The sequence below is a fragment of the Zootermopsis nevadensis genome, unplaced genomic scaffold (genome assembly GCF_977971745.1).
Source record: "Zootermopsis nevadensis isolate Lab colony 2312 unplaced genomic scaffold, Znev_1.0 Znev_ptg000017l, whole genome shotgun sequence".
NCBI classification, from domain to species: domain Eukaryota; kingdom Metazoa; phylum Arthropoda; class Insecta; order Blattodea; family Termopsidae; genus Zootermopsis; species Zootermopsis nevadensis.
In genome coordinates this window covers 9,334,443-9,350,947 of record NW_028259149.1, presented here as the reverse complement: position 1 = coordinate 9,350,947, position 16,505 = coordinate 9,334,443, and the positions used below count along the sequence as shown (strand labels likewise).

The following is a 16,505-nucleotide window of genomic DNA, read 5'->3' as shown; positions in this document are numbered from 1 at the left end:
TTAATACTGCCACTGTTCGGAGCCCACAAGGTTTTCGGTTTACAAATACCACGAACGACTTCCTGGTAAAAAAAGTATCGAATTCGTATCATGCAGCGTTTGACAGTATTCCTGTGTAGCGGTCATAGTATGAATCGGACAAGGAAGTATGTGCACATTAATAAGTTGTTACAAATAAATTGTTATTAGTTTGGACACGGATATCAGCTTTGCGCAAACAGCTGCAGTGTCCGACTTAAGAACACAATGCATTTTCAGGTTTTGCGCGTACAAGGTCATGTATTTTCTTACAGTGATATTACACCTCTACTTAACATTTTTGGGGATACAAATTGGCGGGACATACGCACAGTACGCATGGGTATATAAGAATCAAACATTTGATGGGAAATTATGAATGTAAGAGACAATTTGGAAGAACATGATTTGATGGTAGGTTACTGTTAATTCGGATCTTGAATATGTGAATTATGTTCAGTTGGCTCAAGACAGGATCCAATAAAGGTTTTTGTGGACACGATGATGAAGCTGTGGGTTCCATAAAATGCACAGAATCATCTTTAAATGGGGAGACTAGACGTGGTGAAACAAATTCATATGCAAAGTCAGAGTAGGAGGGGACATCGCGTTTCTCCTGTCCCCACATGAATGTGTGTTGCTAATTGTTTCATAGTTTACTTCACAGCTCAGCATAACCTGAAGGGGTATTTCGTGTCGGTTTTGGCTTCTTAATTGGTAACCATTGCAGTGCTTATTTCAAACAAACTTTTATAACGAAAAGCATGCCCCCCTTCCCCACTTGGCTCGAAATCGCTTTAATTATTTTATAACTTATATTTCTTATTACCTGTAACTTATAATTTTTTCACTTCGCCCTAAAGTTCGTGTGTAAATTGTGTAATTACGTTTCTGTAGTTTGGTAAAACTTTACCTACGTTTCAGAGGCTTCGATGAGTCATCGCCTTGAAGTTTTTCATTATGCAGTTTTCTTGTCTATCTAATTACGACGTAATTAAAAAATATAAAATACAAACATTGTTAATGTTTCCGAAAAAACTTGCATTTTGTTTTCGCATCGCTATATTACTTAAACATTACACATGTGACAGTAAGTTTCTTATTCAGAATGGCCTATTAATACTGCTTTTCAATTTTGCCTTAGAATGTGTCCAAGAAAATCAGGCCGGTTTGAAATTGAATACGACATGGACATATCATCTCTTGGTCAATGTTGCTGATATTAATCTGTTGGGCGATAATATAAATGTTATAAAAGCGAATATAGAAACACTCTTAAGGGTTAGTAGGGATGTTGGTCTGGAAATAAATATAGAAAAGACAAAGTATATGAATATGTCTCGGCATCTGAATTCTGGACAGAACCAGAATATGAGGATGGCTAATGAATCGTACGAAAATGTGACAAAATTCTAGTCTTGGGGGCGACACTAACAAGTCAGAATGATATTTATGACGAACTCAAGAGCAGATTAAATTCAGGGAATACTTTCTATTGTTCAATCCAAAATCTTTTGTCCTTCGCCCTCATAAAAAAATTAAAATATATAAAAGTCTAGTTTTACCAGTTGCGCTGTATGAGTGTGAAACTTGATCTCTCACTTTGAGGGAGGGGCACAGATCGAGGGTATCTGAAAACAGTGTTGAGGTAGATTTCTGGACCGAAAAGGGGTGTACAGGGTGGGTGAGAAGTAAGTAGGCCTTAAATAATCGCTATTGCATTTGAAATATAGAGGTTATAACCATCTCAATGCCTACCTACTTCCCATCCACCCTGTAGACGGACCATTGAGAAAACTGCATAATGATGAACATCAAGGCCTGTACCCCGGACCTGATACTGTTAAGGGTGATTAAATCGAGGAGGAGGAAGTGGGTGGGACACATTGAGAAGACCTTAGGGAGAGAGAAATCGATGGAGCGAACTGGATGCAACTAGCTCAGGATAGTCTGGTGGTGGGCTTTTGTGAACACGGTGATGAACCTTCGGGTTCCATAAAGAAATGGGATATTCTTTGACAAGCCGAGAAACAATCGACTTTTCAAATAATGTCCTGCACCATAGGGTGAAAGAGAGAGAGAGAGAGAGAGAGAGAATAGGTTGCCATCGCTACCGTGGTAAACGGGTTTTGTTGGCTCCTTATGATGTGATTAAACCTCTTTGTGCATCACGAACTGCAGGCCATCTGCATCGTGAGAGACATTCTCCCCTTCTACGCTTAGAATTTCTTTCTTGGTGAAGTCCTTTGTAAACTTTTGTTGTCGTGATGGTCATTGAAATCACGAAATAACTAGACGAAAAAGCGAACGGGTCTAAAGCATCGAGTCGTCTTTTGAGGTCTACGTAGTTCATATAACTTCAATGAAAGACTGTTTGTAAGTGCGATGGTGGTGTAATGGTGAGCATAGTTGCCTTCCAAGCAGTTGATCCGGGTTCGATTCCCGGCCATCGCATGTTTTTGTTTTTTGTTCCGAATAAGGTGTTTTTCCGAGTTGCGGATCCAGAAATGGCGAAAGTACGAAATTTATGTCACGCAATCCTGTACTCCATTTTATTCATTTCTACATATTACGTCAAGAACGTGCTCTAAAATTGAGTCATTGTTTGGCATTCTACAACTGACGGACCCGAAGTAATGAAGGGCCTTTTTATCTTGTAAAATAATTTTTATACAGAATATCCTTGTCGATTATAATCAATTAATATTTTGTTGCAGCCCTTGTTATTGAAATTTATTATGTTGTATATTTATGTTGATAACACAGAGCTAGTCATTATGGGAACAAAATATTGTTTAAGTTGTAAGTTAACTGTCGGAGCGTTAATAATGTGTACGGACGTGGAAGAGGAGAAAACAAAAGCTGATAAAGAGATCACTAGCAAGAAAAGGGCATACGTAGGATGACAAATTAAAATTAATTTAAATAAATAGGTTTCAAATCTTTTGAAATCCTGAAAGCATATACATGTACTGTGAAAACACCGCTCTTACATTATTGAGGTCAGTCTGTAAGTATAGGCCATGTCGTAGCAGGTGTTGGAAGTTCCCGTGTTCTATTTATGATAAAATGCGGATCTGTATTAAATTTGACCTTCAACGTCTCCTTTGTCCGCGTTGAAACACAGGATAAAATTCATTTGCCTTTGTTCATTTGCTTCGTTCTCTTGATAGGCTCCGTATATGATCAATATGTAGCCAAGCAAACTGCGAATTCGAAATGCCATGCTTTCTTTAGAGGAGCTGTTGTGGAAGCAGTCTGCCACCTTCATGTACTAGCAACGGAAGCGGAATTTTCGGGGCTGAAGTGAGGGTGTTAGTAATTCGACATTTATGTAGGGTTAAAAGATGGATAAGGGCAGATGGATTGGCCAGCGAGAGCCAGGAGATAAGGAGAGGGTGGTGGTCGGAAAATAGATTTTGTGCTGAAAACTGTAACTTGAAAATAATGAAGAAGACCTCACGCATCGGATGTACTGGGGATCCGAAATTTACCTACCAAGTTTAATGCTTCATTTCATGAGGCATAAACATATTAAAATTCTATTAAAATCAGCATCTCAAGTCATTTGTTTTCCGATGTATTTGCCCTCGAACTTTTTTAATACTGGTTTCAATCCTTGCATTTGAGGGCCTGCCGCTTTGAGAATAATCGTCCAAAACCGATCTTTTTTTTTAATCTTTTTTTAATTTCTTGCCGTTGTTTAGATTATGTGCCGGCCAGTTCCAACTTTGACGCCAAACTTTACCTTGGCCGCTCTTCTGACCGTCCCTGGACTTCCAGATGAACACCAAGAACAATTTCTGTGTAATCATGTACACCATTAAAATGAAGAACCATACCGAAGAAGTGGAAATTTTGGCGTTACTTTAAATTTTTTGTAACATTTGTCACTTCTCTTGAATGCCTGAGTAGTACCTTACAATAGGCCAAGACGACCTCCCTCCAAATCCTTATCCTTACCCTTACCTACACTTATTTATGGGCGTCTTTCATTGTCTGTGGTTTATTCTACCGTTAGCGTAAGCCTCAAATATCGGGCTAACGAAGTCTGAGTGGCTGAAGCTGGCCAACGAACTAGGCCAAGGAAGAAAGACGGGAAGACTTTATTTATCTTTTCCGAAAGTGTTGTCGGGCTAACACGGTTAGCATGAACGTTATGCTTCCACAGTTACTGGACATTGTCCTGAGCCAGATGTACCTACCAGCTGTGCTGCGTGACCTGTGACATTTCGTTAAGGTCAGGCATCGTTAGCCCTTTGCTGAACTACCAAACTAGAAGGATTACCCCTTTTCGGTTGTTCGCGGCTAATTATTTGATATATGCGCATGCTGTCTGAGCCATTAAAATGACCGAAGTAGAATAGTATCTTCTCCTCTTCTGCAGAGATGGATGTCATTTCTTTACGTTGTAGGAAGTCGCTTCGTACTCCGAGTGTATGTACGTATCTTTATAGTAACCCTGAATGACAAAAGACCTCCACTTGGTTCTCTCTTAGTAGAATTATTTAACGGTTACCGAAGGTCGCTTTTGTATGGTGGGTGCTTATCATAAATTGTGCGGCACATTTATTCGCTTGATGTGGGTGGCTTCCTGTCTATTTTTGACCAGCGGTTTAAGACTTTCTGGAGGCCGTGAAAGCAAGTGTCACTGGGAATACAAACCATGGTATCTGAGGGACCGTGAGTGGGGAAGGAAATTGATTTTTAAGGGGCTGTTCCGGCAATTGTTCAAAAAACTGCAAAACAATCCATGTCCTCGCTAAGACTCGACACGGTTTCTCCAGGAATCAAATCCCAATTTTTACTGCTCGAGGTGCCTTATTTGATGAACTCGAGATGTGCAAAGGTACCATAGCAACATTAGCTTGAAGTCACTGAAGAAAACCACAGAAAATCTTTCAGTATAAACATCAGTCCTGTCGAGACTCGAACAGGAACTTTCTGTATATTAGTCCAACGTTTCATCGCAAGAGCTGACCTATTAGCGAACTGGGATGGAGAGGGTGACATTTCCGGGCGATGCAGTGTTACTGTTATTGTACAATTAAGGTAGACACACGTGGACGACTAGCGTGAACCGAATCGTCCACTACCAGAATCCCAGTGTACATAAAAGATAGTATTAAGTCGTGAGCCTGTCTAACACAGCACCTGCCACACTTGGAATACCACCCATCAATAACGTGCATGTCCATATGCCTTTATCCTGAAGGTACAAGTACCCATACACTGGATGACACTATATACCACTAGATGGCAGGAGCTCCTGGTTTTTCGTCATTATCCATCCTCGTCCAGGGCTAGTGAGATAAATCCCTAGGCACTGCTGTCTTATGGGTTACAGCGTCGTGTAGTCTGGTAGAAGTTTCACAGGGTGCAGGGACCTCAGAAACGTCCCAGAAGACAGCAATCTTGCCTTTATTTCGTTCATCATCTGTATTTGCCCAATAAAAGCACATTTAATGTCTATAGCGACAGTCGGTCGCTTTAAGAATGCTATAGACGCAACTCCTGAAACGTCGTGTGTTAAGTGTGTCTTAAACTATGAATATTGTTCAGCATAGTAGTGGTGCCATCGACAAACACCTTTGAAGAATCGACCGAAAACGGTTGAATACGTTGAGAAAGAGCCCACTTTGAAGACCATAACACAGATGTGAGTGCAATTTAATAATATATATTAGATACAGTTTGTCGCGACATAAATTTAACTGAGCTGAATCGTTTTGTGATCTAATGGGCTGTTTTCAATCTTGCTGTCCTTATTTAAGAAAATTGTAGGCTTGTGATATCGTTTTATTGTGTGATTTTGGATATCCATTTGTCTCCACTAATAAGTTTTTAACAGAGCGAAGGATCTTCATGTAACTTTGAGGTTACCCAACATTATTTTAAGAAGCCTTTACAGCTCTTCTAATTATTGTACTGATTATTAACTTTGACGTTCTGCATGGCCAGAGCCGAGTAGATTCGACGCGTGATATCTGTAATGGTCAATTATGTAGGCGCTTCAGCGCGAGCGGAGGGGTAGAAAGTTCATCGTACTCTGCATTCCGAAAACATTATTCTTCACGTAATGAGCACATGCGAACACACATTATTTTAAATGAGTAATAGCAGTGAGAGTTTGAAGCACCGCGCAGTTGCAGAACGCCTTCGTTTTTAAGCGTTGACGATCACTAAACTCACGCTTAAAATTTGGGGCTGTGGGGTCACTAACGTTCCATAAACAAGTCTGACACAAATCTGTCTTCAGACTGCAGAAGTAACTGGAAATAAACACTGGCCTGGCATGATGGATATTGACCGATCTGTTTGCTTTGGGAGAAGTAGATCTGTCTTCTTTTTCCATGAGTAGATGCTTGTCAGAGAGTTTATAAGACGATCTTTGACAGAAATAAGATGTTATGACACTATATTTATGACCAGAGACATTTCCCAGTGCATTGATTTCATCCTCACATCTGAAGAAGGGTAAATAGTTTATAATTTCAGTTACGAAACGTATATTGTGACGGTGACTTAGGTTGTAGTTGTCCAACGTATTTAAACGTCGTGTCACTTGTGCTTTGGCCTAACTTTGCAGTATATGAACCCAAAATGGATAATTTGACAGCTGATGGATGTCTGTTTATTAGGTTTTTGTTCCGGTGACTTTAGCTACAGATGTTCAAAAGTGATGGAATCCAATTAAGAAAAGTCATTAAACAAATTAGTGTCGCATTTACCTTCATATGGCTTCATAATTCTGAGTTCTTGTGCAAGTTATCGCAGTGAATATTCTTTGCTTAAGACTGGAGCATTATTATTGTACTTAATAAACTAGAACAAAAGGAAACTTCGGATCATCAGTTTATTGCGTCACTGTTTCAGCAAACCGTATTTTGGCGGTTATGATAACCTACGACGGGGGCGAGGGGGATAAACAGTTTAATTACAGGACAACAAATAAGAGTTTTGCCTTTATTTTAATTTTCAGGCATCGTCTGAAAACTATCAAAAACCATTTAAGCGTGGATCATGTACAGTAAGTGCAGGAAATCTGAACAACGTAACTAGCACTGCGGTTGTTCAGCCCTGGACAAGATTAAGTAACTGTGTGCATCACTGCAAAATGCTGTGAATCCTCACACAGTACCGCGGCCACAGATGGAAGTAAATGTTGGATTCTATGCTCCAGCCGTCTTTACCCCTCCACTGAACGTATATCAGATCTTTCTGGGTGTGATGGAACGGGTTGGCGCATAATTAATCATCGCATATAAAATAACTATTTTTCATTCTTTTTTCCTTTCCTTTCTTTATTTCTTTCTTCTTCAGAAATATGACTTAGGCATAGGAAATTATGAACCACCTTCCATCCCATTAGTTAGCAGCAGTTGTTGAACTGTTCTTTCACAAACAATTGTTCAGTTTCGTTATCACAGGACTTGCACATTTTTCCGTACAGTATTCAAATGGTGCAATAATTGCAGTGAGGAGACTATGAGAAGCGTTGGGAATACACCGTGAAATTATCCGCCACTTTATATTAAGAATTGACGGTCTGGCGTAAGGCGTCAGTGGCTGGGTGACACATGAGCCTAGTGTCCACGGTTAAGCTCCTTCTGCTAATAATGCTAATTGTCGATGCTTGAGCAGTCGCTCTGACAAGATTTTATTGATCTTCTAAAAACTATTGCTATACTATGAGTAAGTCATCAGTTTATTTTTCACACGTATTGCTAAAAGAAACAAAAGACTTGTGTGTTGGCGGTAAATACAAAAACAACGGCAATAAAAATGAATTCCCCTCCGAAGTTAACAAGGCGGTGAGTGATTCTGTCATTTCTATGCTTGAGAGTGTTAAATCACCTAAGAGCCTAGTAGCATTAACAAGAAGGCTCCCCCTTGCATGACACAGTTCTTTGTTCAGTGAGTCAGTAGAATGGCAGAATTGCTGTCAGGCCCGCATAGCCACTCCTGTAATGACCTGACCACGAGACGCAATGCATCATTCTAGTCCCAGCAGAAATTTCGTTAATGAACATCAGATATTTGAGACAACAAAATGTTATCAATTTATTGTTTGTTGTAAGATCAGTTTCCATGTGCATATTTCAGTGCTTGGCAGTGTTCTGCGTCTTTTATTTGGGTAGCTTTCTAAAACTGCAACGTAAAACAGTGGCAGACCAGAAAATCGCACTTGTAGAATGGGCATGAAGCAAACTGTATAGATAGAAAGAAAGAAATCAAGAAAGAGACAGTGAGAGAAGGAAAGAACAAACAAAGGAGGGAGGTAAATAAAGAGAGAAGGCATGAAACGAAGGAAGGTAAGAAGAGCATCAGGCCATGTAGAAGTATAGGGAAGAAGAGGTATAGCAGCATTTATTCTTAACATCGGCACACGATGGGGGTGAATGATTAGCTCCTTCACGCCCTAACCATTTTACCCTTAGGAATGAACCCAGTGGACAGGAACCTGTATGAGCTCCAGAGATGTGAGTCAGTAAAGTGACTGGACTGGTACATTATTTCGATTTATATTCCTGTAAAGAGGGTTTAGATTATTCTGAATACCACTGAGTTCAGAACGTTTCCTTCTTGCTCTAAACCTCAAATAAAATACGTGTTACGGTCTTGTTCCGCGTTTGTGTACGCGATCTTAGCGAGTAGGAACACCTGGTGGCGAGAACCCGCACTGGGCTTCTTTTCCCATTGCCTCACTCTCAACGACGTGGAGCAGCGATTTTAAAACTGTGGTACCTGTACCCCTTGGGGCACATGAGATTCTTTCAAGGGGTATTATCAATTGTCATTTGTCAATAATTACAGCTTCAACTAAACACGAGCTTTGCGAAGTCGTGTGTCATAAACCATTTTAAAATGAATTCATATATGCTTCCCACATTCAGAATTTATATAACCAAGACGATTTCTGTCTTCTGGGTTATTGCGCTGTGTAGTCTGGTTGATGTTAACCAACGTTTCAGAGGTCATACTGCCTCCGTCATCAGGGCGATTCTTAGTATGAAGATTTCTGTCTTCTGGGTTGTTGCGCTGTATAGTCTGGTCGATGGTTACCAACGTTTCAGAGGTTATACTGCCTCCATCATCAGGGCGATTCTTTGTATGAAGATTTCTGTCTTCTGGGTTGTTGCGCTGTGTAGTCTGGTCGATGTTTACCAACGTTTCAGAGGTTATACTGCCTCCGTCATCAGGGCGATGAATCGTAAACAACTACCATACTACACGGCGCAACAACACAGAAAACAGAAATCTTCATACTCACCGCTGTGAAAACCTCAAATCATACAATTTTTAGGAAGTTGGCCGCGGTAACAGAAATGTTGAGATGAGTAAAAAGTCGAAAAACCTTATGAAGCCGAAGCTCATCTGAACACTATTTAAAGATTAAGTTCTTCCGTAAATGAAACACAGCTCGTCTTCAGTACGAAGATTGTTTTGTTAATGCTGTACGAGGAAATTATCGTCGTTTGCTGTGACAATTAAACAAACCCCGTAGGTTACCCAAAAATATTTATAAACGTTATATACGGAATATTAACTTTGTAGGAGTAATTCTATCTGGAACAACTGTAAACTGTCTTTCCACTTAACTCTTCTAGTATATTTCCTTCCTGTTATTCAGTGACTTCATCCTTCATAAGATAAAAGGAGTTCAAATAAAGGTAAGAGAATACGTAGAAAATGTCAACATAATCCTTTTACATCGCACTAGTGAACAAGCCAGGTCTTAAACAATGTGCGAAACTTTGTCAGAATAATCCTTGCGCTCACAAGTCATATGTTTTCCTTATCTGTATTTTTATTTATATAGTTCATGTAGATACAGAATTAATGTAATATCTACCGCTTCGCTTACTAGACAGCAAGATAACAAGTACCGTATAACAATTGTTTATCAACGTAATTATGCATTATTTACAGCAGAGCAATTTGACTTGCAAAATTCTCGGCTTCTTTTTTTGCCACTCATATTCTTTATGAATTCAAAAATACCGTCACAGAGGATTTAACATTTTGTATTCTTCGGCATAAACATTAGGTTTGTTAAAACAATTTTATATTACATGTATAAATAATGTGTACAAATTTAAGAGAGAGTTGGATAGACCTACTTTAGTTTACAGCACTGAAACATCTGCTGAGTTACTTAATTTAACGTTAAAATAATTGCTTAAATCTATTTTACGTTTCTGAGTGAAATGCTGAGCTGATATTACAATGAATAAAATATTTATGGTACTCCAGTCTGTATAGTGAAAAGATTATGGGTTAGACAGCTGGTGTTCGATTCCAGCCAGGGCAGGACTTTACTCCTCGTCACAACTTCCAGACCGACTCTGAGGTCCACCGGCCTTTTGTCCAGCAAGTGCCGGGTATCTTTCCTCGGGAGTAAAGCGTTCGGAACGTGAAGCTTACCACTCACCGCCATCTATGGCCGAGGTTAAGAGCGCGCGGAGCTATACCCCCGGTTCTCCATACGCCTGTATGGCGTGGTGCTTAGCTAAGCATTAGGGAGAACTTTACCTTGCCTTAAGATAATTAACTAAGTTGTCCGAACCAATTAATTCCATTGTTTAGCGTTATTCTAGAGGAGTTGACAGTTTCTCAGACAACCAAAAAAATCACCTGCTTGTAAGGACACACTTTTATGTCCATCCCCGTGTTTACAAGAACTCGGAAGAAAAATAATTCCGTTTGTATATATCTGTGTGTGTGTGTGTGTGTACAGGGAAAAACCAACGGCTTTTACACTTTAGAAGTCCTCATTTGTTGGTGGCAATACTGTTTCCATCATCAGGGCGATAAACCGCCCCTGAAACATAGGTTACTTTCTATTACACATCTCAGAAGATGGTCGTCTTCATACGTGTGGTTTGTGGATCTCGAGTTGGATGATGGCACCGTGGAGGTGTTGGATGTACTGCCGACGTTTCGGAGATCTATTGTCTAATTTCTTAGCTTTGAAGATGGGGAGAGTAAGGATGGCAAAATAGTGACATTACAAGACGGTGCCATCAACGTAAAAGAGAATTCAAAAAGCACACTTTGTCAATACTTCGTGGCTTTGATCAAGTGGTAGGATTTGAGGTTCTCATGACGGCGATTACGAACATGGCTGTCTCCTGGGTTGTAGCGCCGTGCAGTCTGGTAGACTTATGTCAACGTTTCAGAAAATTCAGCACAGCAAATGGTTTATGACATGATGATTCATGCCAACGTGTTTTCATTATAGTATCACAGGGGACAATCATTTCCCGTTGATATTTGTAGAATTCCTTCTCTGCTTCTTATTTCGTCATTTGTTGTCAGAACTAGCCAGATGCTAGCATGTTTGTTGACAGTCCTCCATATCAAACATGAGCTATGTTGAAACGGAAGTGTTACGGTGACATTTCGCCAACTTCCTTGCTGACCACGTTGTATCGTGTTCCGTATTAGATTACAAACAAACAGATAAATAAATACGAGCCAGATGTCCATTCGTCTGTTAGTCACAAACTAGTGAGCAAGTTATCAGCCCAGCATGTAACCTGCGTTTGACAATAACATCCCCAGCTGTTACAAAACCATGAGGTCCAGTGCCATGTTCATAAGAGCTACTAACCTACACAAAGCGGTATATTTTGGTTAATTTTATGTTACATAGATAAAAATACGTGCAAAAAATAGATGCCAATTTGATAGCAGACGAAGTAAAAAGTCAGAAAACGGCAGAAAAGTTATTTAAAATAGACTAAATAAAATAAAATTCCTCTTTGACAGAATATCTGACTCACTCCATGGAGCATAATACTTTCTGTGAAGCTCATAACAGGCTCAGCTAGTCTAAGTATTACCCACCTTTTATGGAAAACCATGGTTCATGACCGTTTTCACAAGAGCCCCTTTATAATTTTCCAATTATCTTCTGGATTTTTGTTGAATCCAATCCAAAAAGTCTAAACATATTTCCCTAAGATCCACTTTAATATTATATTCCCATCTGCGCCTAAGTCTTCCAGTTGGTGTCTTCCCATCAAGCTTTCCAACCGGAATATATCTTTCTCATGCTCTCCATGCTTCGCCCATATCATCCTCCTTGATTTTAATCACCCTAATATTTAGTGAAGGACAGAATAACAAACAACCCGCGAACTATAGGCCTGTTGAGAAAATGTCGTAGCAAGGAGTCCATCCGTCACAGCTATATTTAAGATAGTGGCATTTATTTCCCCCGTAAGATTAGTTTTTCATTCCAACGCGCGTGATAAATGGGGTACAGAGACCAACATTTTTGCTTTGTAGTTAAAAATGTTATCTCAGTGGATAAATCTGTGACAGCCTCACCCTTATTCGTGACCTCTGAACTCGCCACTGAAAAGAGAGCTGCTCGATGTCAGTCCGTCGCCCATTTGGCTTTCAGAATGGTACTCACTGTTCTTTTAATCATCTAGGTCCTATGATAGACGGGGGGCAAGTTTTATGTTTCTGTTTAACGATTATCGTGACTGAAAATTGTTACAGCGTACTAGTTATTAATTGGGCCCACGGAGTATTCGTTACGTCTATTTAGTGAGACATCTGAAAATACACGCAGATCGACTAGTGTTCCTTCATATTTACTGTAACTTTTCACTTTGGCAGTCTAGTATTATGAACGGCTACATCCTACCCTTAAATTGTGTCTTTTCATCGCCATGATTTTGACCCACGAGGTAAACCTCCAGGTATCCAAGGGGTTCCTGATCTCAGTCACTGTTTTACCTATATTTTCCGAACCTTGGCCACGGCATATCATCCGATCACAGGGTTCCTCAGTAGAGTACTGAAGAATTGTTATATTCAGAATAATTTTCCTTGTACATAAGAATGGCCGTAAGATTTGCCCTGTCTTTTCGGGTGTATGTAGTAGGCCAATTTATTTCTGGTCGTGCTAGGGAGGATAATGAAATCACAGCCTTATACGCTGTTGTCTGGAAGTGGAAGTTATTGGTGATGAAGGCTATGACTCAAAGAAGTTAGAACATCAGCTTTTTAATGTATCTGTTCACTCAGTCAGCGGGGAATAAAGATTTCTTTCTGAAGTTCTTCGTCACAAGTGATTACTGGAAACACATTTAAGCAGACGCACTAGGATACAACAGTGGTATTGTTCAGAAATGTTAAATAAAGTAATTTTCAACACTATTAACTCATTCCCTGACTCACAAGGTTACTCGGTACCCTACTGAAAGAAATTAACACCCCAAAAAGCTTCAACTGAATAGTTTTGAACTTGGTATTTGAAGGCCAAGTCCAGCCATTAATATTAGAAGGAAGCAAAAAACAAGCACAGTCTAAGACTGTAATCTTGAGACTTGCAAGGAATGCAGGAAGTCCGAAGCGTTAAAGGCAGACGCTATCTCTCATCCTTCCTCCTTCACCCCACTTCCTCACCCCGCAAAGTCTCAAGATTACAGTCGTGGACTGTATATGCATCACCTGACTCAACACACGGTGCTATGGGCGGGTGAAAAGAATGTCTGTCTCTCCTATTCGCAAGCACAATACGTTGGTTGTGTTATAGGTCGGTTCGTTATAACGCTATAATGCTGAGGTGTATGTGATATAATGACATATCGTCTTAAGGTGATGGCTGTCGTTCATCTGGCAATTTTGTAACGATTTAAGATTTGTGGTGATGATTTGGATCAACCACTAGACCATCAGTGGCCTAATGGTTAGCAAACCATCGTAGTATTTATTAAAATGGCCCCGGGTATGTGGAATTTGAGACCAACCATCGCCACTCACATTAAGATAATAGATTAATAAGAAATTTGTCAGTATGACGACTAACAGTCTGATGAAGACTCAAACAGAGCCAACTCCTGAAAAGGTGTGCATATCAGATGTACATGTAACGATGGAAAGTGTCTAGAAAAATAATGTTTTGTTACGCACCCTTTGCGACACGTTTATGAATGAATGGGTTCGAATTAAATATCTGGAATTTAATATTGTTCTGTGGCGGGCGGGCCGATTTGAGGGCAGGCCCTGAGGCCTAACCAACCTCTCAATTTGGGCACGGAGAATAGAGAAGTCGGAGAATTAAGCTGACCTTTCGTTTGCATGCAGTACCGAGGCACAGAAATAACACGCTTTGCAGAAGCGTTCTTTGCTGTTTTGCGTACCTGATTGTTAGATGCGTTAAAGATATTACATCGCATATTGCTCAGAGTCAATAAAAGTCTTCTTTGCGTTAATTCATTACAGGTCATTGCGTGGGAGAAGCATCAGGTAGGAAATGTGGATTGTAACGAGATCTTTATTTTGTGTCATTTGTCAGTTTCCTGCTCCGTTAGACCATTTCGATTGGCCCATTGAAGTCGGATTTGACGTTAATGTAAAGTAGGGCTCCCTAATACTAAATTTCGCCGAAATACGTCATAGTTTCCGAAATGAAATATGCGAGCGGGCCGACAGACGATAAGAGCCTTCTAATCACGTGATAGTTTGATTAACTTTGTGAAAAGAATAAAATAATTACTTATGAGCGATGATTATAAGCCATGTATTCTTTCTTATATTGAACCGATTACAAATTATAGTGAGAAGCTAATTAAATTCTTGTAATTGTTTTGAGGTGAATTGTTTGACGTATTTATAGCCCATGTATTCATATCCCGTGTCTTGCTGTATTCTTGGTTCTGTACCTCAGTCTCTGCAGATGACATGGATACACGAAAGATTAGGTTAGGATGAAACAGACTCAGTACTAATTGGGTCTTCTTTTAGTGTTCTTTAGTTTTGAGTCATGACAGAAACCGACCTTATGGAGGGTGTGGAAGGGGAGACTTCTAAGTTAGCACTTTGGTCTCAAATGTTTCCATCTGAAAACTATGAAACAGAGTGAGACAGTTCGCGTTGGCGTCACAACTGAGACGAATGTGTGTGGTGTGATACCTAGATACATCCAATTGTCTACTTATATTGTCACTTCCTTGCGGCCTGAAAACGTTCTGAAGAGTACTCCGATCACTTTATACTGTAAAGAAAAGTATGTAAGTATTAAAAATATCCTAGCTAAACGTTTCACACGTTTGTAGTCGACGTTGTATTATCCGATAGGAGGTTGGATAACTTAGTATAGTGACCAGCCTGAGCAGCGGGAGTTTGATTACCGACAAGGGCAGGGACTTTTGTTTTCGTCGACGCGTGTAAATCGACCTGGAGGCCGAATGACCCTCCTATCCAGTGGGTACTGTCAGTTCTTTCTTTAGGGAGAGGATTAAAATGGCCGGTGCTTGAAACTCACGAGCCACCTGCGGCTACAACAGAGGTTAAACCTTCTACGAAAAAATCGGACATCCTGACCATTTATCACTAACCCCTGCATTAGACTCATTTCGCCTGCCTATTACTATGATATTATCGAGTGGGAAGACGGCCTCTGCTTACCGTTATGAATGGATGACAGTGAAGAAAGATAACGCCACGTATCACTTCCTAGAAATGCTCGTAGGACTTGGGCCAAGAGGATAATATGTACTACTTCCCGTCGGTAGAATCCAACCTGTTTTCCGCGACCCATCTGTGAAACAATTTTTACAAGAGAATGGCTTTTGTATGCATCATGTCCTTTGATAATCAAGCAATAACAGAAGTGCAAAGTGGTCTGGAGGACGTATCTGTATGAACCATTCAGGAATCGATGTAATTGTCTGTTTTCTTGTGGGTGCTAGATCCCTTCTTCGTGATGGTTTAGGTGAGTATTACAGCCCTTGTTTTGATATTCCGTTAGTCTTCACCCCTTTGGAGCTGAAAAAGAGAGACAGAAAATGAACAGAGAATGACATTTTTAATGGGGGAAGAATAAATTTTTAATTAGGATTTGAGGTTTTAATGGCAGTGAGTCCGAAGGTGACTGTCTACTGGGTTTGGTTATGAAGGTTCCCAGGCAGTGATGAAAAGTGAAGCAAGGGAGAATTGCTGAGTTCTTTTTTTTTTTGTTAAATCGGAATAATGAATTTTGAAACTTATCTCACGAGGGAAGTATTTGGTGAAATTTAGATGTTGACATGGGGGGGGGGGGTGAAATTTTAATTTTAATATTAGGAGGGCTGCGGGAGAGGCATGCAGTGCAACATGGAATTTTGGTACCGTCTCAGCACCAGCTTTAGGGCCGAAGAAAACTACGTAAAGCCTTGATCGAGTTGTTCGAATGGTTCAGTTCCTACCGCAACGCATCTTCGCATAGATCAGCTATTTTGATGCTTCTAAAGGAAATAGGCTGTAAATTGCGAGTTATCATTGGGCTTTGAAGGTTAATCTCACAGATATCACACTTGCTTAAAGTGTTATGTCAGTGCTAAATTATGTTTGTATTTGATATTGTTGGTAAATAGTCTCGTGTGACTCATACACTTAACGATTTATGTTAAAAATAATTTAAAGTCTCTGCGTGTTATCTTTTTAACTTTGTGGTACAGATAAGATTGCGTGAATCAGAGCGT

The 16,505-nt window shown here is 40.0% G+C and overlaps 1 protein-coding gene and 1 non-coding gene across 6 annotated transcripts in view; both read left to right on the top strand.

Moving 5' to 3' along the window:
- LOC110839344 (BTB/POZ domain-containing protein 2) overlaps nucleotides 1–16,505 on the top strand; it is a 49,702-nt gene that overhangs the window by 17,202 nt on the left and 15,995 nt on the right. Inside the window, exon 1 of one of the 5 annotated variants that reach the window (XM_022083502.2) lies at nucleotides 5,560–5,677. The exons of the other annotated variants lie outside the window; for them this stretch is intronic. The gene's annotated coding sequence lies outside the window, so the exon portion shown is untranslated. Of the gene's footprint in view, nucleotides 1–5,559; nucleotides 5,678–16,505 lie in introns of those variants that run through there. 5 annotated transcript variants of the gene reach the window in all.
- TRNAG-UCC (transfer RNA glycine (anticodon UCC)) lies at nucleotides 2,401–2,472 on the top strand. The gene has a single exon. It is a non-coding gene; the product is annotated as a tRNA-Gly (tRNA).